Genomic DNA, 4093 nt, shown 5'->3' with positions numbered 1-4093 from the left:
GTTGTCTATTCCCGGGGCATTTTTTGACTTAGGTCTTTCACTGCTCTGTCAAATTCTTCATGCAGTAACATATCTCTGATTTCGTCTTCATCTACGTCCTCTTCCATTTCCATGATACTGCCCTCAAGTACATTACTCTTGTATAGACCCTCTATATACTCCTTCCATTTTTCTGGTTTCCCGTCTTTGCTTAGGACTGGTTTTCCATCTGAGCTCTTGACATTTATACAGTTGGTTCTCTTTTCTCCAAAGGTCTTTTTAATTTTCCTGTAGGCAGTATTGATCTTACCCCTAGTGATATATGCCTCTACCTACTTATATTTGTCTTCTAACCATCCTCGCTTAGCCATTTTGCTCTTTCTGTCAATCTCATTTTTAAGATGTTTGTAGTCCTTTTCGCCTGCTTTATTTACTGCATTTTTATATTTTCTCCTGTCATCTATTAAATTCAATATCTCTTCCGTTACCCAAGGATTTCTACTAGCCCTCATCTTTTTACCCACTTGATCATCTGCAGCCTTCACTATTTTATCTCTCAAAGCTACCCATTCTTCTACTGTATTTCTTTCCCCCGTATTTGTCAATCATTCCCTAATGCTCTCTCTGTAACTCTCTACAACCTCTGGTTCTTTCAGTTTATCCAGGTCCCATCTCTTTAAATTCCTACCTTTTTGCAGTTTCTTCAGTTTTAATCTACAGTTCATAACCAATAAATTGTGGCCAGAGCCCACATCTGCCCCTGGAAATGTCTTACATTTTAAAACCTGGTTCCTAAATCTCTGTCTTACCATTACATAATCTATCTGAAATCTTCCAATGTTTCCAGGCCTCTTCCATGTGTACAACCTTCTTTCATGATTCTTAAATCAAGTGTCAGCTATGATTAAGTTATGCTCTGTGCAAAATTCTACCAGGTGGCTTCCTCTTTCATTCCTTACCCCCAGTCCATATTCACCAACTACTTTTCCTTCTCTTCCTTTCCTTACTATTGAATTCCAGTTCCCCATGACTATTAAATTTTCATTTCCCTTAACTATCTGAATAATTTCTTTAATCGAATCATACATTGCATGAAGTACAAACATAAAAACAAGTAAACAAGTGCCAATACACTTCTCTGATCAATGGTATTAATGTTGTTTGACAAGTTCCTCACAAGGAGTCCAAGGGCCACTATTAATCAACTGTTCCAAGAAAGGCTGATATCAAAATAGTATAATATCAGAGAACAAGTCAGTTTGGACTGGGCAGAATGGTTGTTTTCTGTGTAATGGGTTTGTAGCACAACATTTTGGTTTGTAAAGTGCCTGCTGTTGAATCTCTCTCTCTCTCTCTCTGTGTGTGTGTGTGTGTGTGTGTATGTGTGTGTGTCAATCCTGTGAAGAGAAGGAAGCTGTATACAGTGATAAAGAAAGAGTGGTTAAGCTCTAAAACAAAAAAGCAGTTAGGTGTATTGTAAAACTATGGGCTTGAGACTCTGGCAGAGAAAGATTTAGAGATTTGGAAATTTTAACAGTTCTAATACTCTTATGTGCTTGAAGTGATAATGTGCTTGAAGGAACATTGCATCATTTTCTTGAATAAAGATCTGCATACATACAATACTAGAATCAGGAGTGACTACCATACGACAAGTAAAAGACTGAAAGTAACTGGTGAGGACCCTATAGAAGCAGGGAGTGTTTTTTACAAGAAGGTCCCACAAGATGTAAAGAGTAGAAAAGTATTTTCAACATTTAAACAAAAACTAAAATGTTACATGTGTATATGCCCCTACAGTATATCAGAATACCTAGACAAGCATCACAGCAACTAAACACAAACTGTATGTGCTTATGAGTGAATGTATGTGACTAAACAAAGTCTTGGTAAAGAGTGCAAACATATCTCTCACAGTTGCATTAGCATATTTGTCATGTGTGTATGTCTTTTCTTGTGTCTTTAAAGTCATTGTTAGCAGACAAACAGGGAATATTACTATACATTATGTGAAAGAAATTAGTACAGCATGTACAATGCAAGGAGTAAATCCCCATGAAGACAAACCGTGTACATATATCTACATCTACATTTACATCCATACTCCGTAAGCCACCTGACGGTGTGTGGCGGAGGGTACTTTGAGTACCTCTATCGGTTCTCCCTTCTATTCCAGACTCGTATTGTTCGTGGAAAGAAAGATTGTTGGTATGCCTCTGTGTGGGCTCTAATCTCTCTGATTTTATCCAAAGGGTCTCTTTGCGAGATATATCTAGGAGGAAGCAATATACTACTTGACTCCTCGGTGAAGGTATGTTCTCGAAACTTCAACAAAAGCTCGTACTGAGCTACTGAGCGTCTCTCCTGCAGAGTCTTCCATTGGAGTTTATCTATCATATCTGTAACACTTTTGTGATTACTAAATGATCCTGTAACGAAGCGTGCTGCTCTCCTTTGGATCTTCTCTATCTCTTCTATCAACCCTATCTGGTACGTACCCCACACTAGTGAGCAATATTCAAGCAGTGAGCAAACAAGTGTACTGTAACCTACTTCCTTTGTTTTTGGATTGCATTTCCTTAGGATTCTTCCAATGAATCTCAGTCTGGCATTTGCTTTACCGGAGATCAACTTTATATGATCATTCCATTTTAAATCACTCCTAATGCCTACTCCCAGATAATTTATGGAATTAACTGCTTCCAGTTGCTGACCTGCTATATTGTAGCTAATTGATAAAGGATCTTTCTTTCTATGTATTCGCAGCACATTACACTTGTCTACATTGAGATTCAATTGCCATTCCCTGCAGCATGCGTCAATTCATTGCAGATCCTCCTGCATTTCAGTACAATTTTCCATTGTTACAACCTCTCAATATATTACAGCATCATCTGTAAAAAGCCTCAGTGAACTTCCGATGTTATCCACAAGGTCATTTATGTATATCGCAAACAGCAACGGTCCTACGACACTCCCCTGCGGCACACCTGAAATCACTCTTACTTCGGAAGACTTCTCTCCTTTGAGAATGACATGCTGCATTCTGTTATCTAGGAACTCTTCAATCCAATCACACAATTGGTCTGATAGTCCATATGCTCTTACTTTGTTCGTTAAACGACTGTGGGGAACTGTAAGTCAAGAAACACGGCATCCACCTGGGAACCCGTGTCCACGGCCCTCTGAGTCTCATGGACAAATAGCGCGAACTGGGTTTCATACGATCGTCTTTTTCGAAACCCATGCTAATTCCTACAGAGTAGATTTCTAGTATCCAGAAAAGTCATTATACTCAAACATAATACATGTTCCAAAATTCTACAACTGATTGATGTTAGAGATATTTAGATGTTAGATATATTTAACTATATATGTGGATGCAAATGTATATACATACTTCTTGTCCTTGCAAGTAGTATGAACATTTCCATGCATGTGTGTGTATCTGTACAGCTCTAACCAGTCCAGTAGCACAAAAACCTACCATTTTTTGCTTGTTTTTAAATTGTCTTGTCTGGTATAACGTAAAACGACCTACATCTACAAGAAAAAATGGAAAATCCAGGAAGGAATAATGACAATATTATGGAAAGGATAGCTGCTATTCACCATATAGTGGAGATGCTGAATCACAGATAGGCACAACAAAAAGACTGCCTTGGCAGCCAGAGACTGTGGTCATGTGTGTGCTTGTGAGTTGCATTTGTGTGTGTGTGTGTGTGTGTGTTCTGATGAAGACCTCTTTGGCCAAAAGCTTTATCTGATGGTCTTTTTGCTGTATTTTTCTGTGACTCAGTATCTCTGTTACATGGTGAGTAGCAACTACCCTTTTCATTATAGTACCTGCCTCTACACCTATGGAAACCACTGCACAGTGCACAGCAGAGGGTACCTATAATAACAGTTATAAGAGATTTTTTCCCCATTCCATTCACATATTGAGCATGGAAAGAAGAGAGTTTAAATGCCTGTGAGTGTGCTTTAATTAATCTAATATTGTCTTCATGATCCCTCTGTGGTGTTAAGGTTGGTGCATAAGTTTGTAGCAGTTTTGTTTTGCATGTTGGTATTCCGGTTACTATTGAGTTTATTTATCAATTGTCATTATTTA

This window comes from Schistocerca nitens, chromosome 6 (genome assembly GCF_023898315.1).
Source record: "Schistocerca nitens isolate TAMUIC-IGC-003100 chromosome 6, iqSchNite1.1, whole genome shotgun sequence".
Classification (NCBI taxonomy): domain Eukaryota; kingdom Metazoa; phylum Arthropoda; class Insecta; order Orthoptera; family Acrididae; genus Schistocerca; species Schistocerca nitens.
This window is presented reverse-complemented; position numbering follows the sequence as displayed.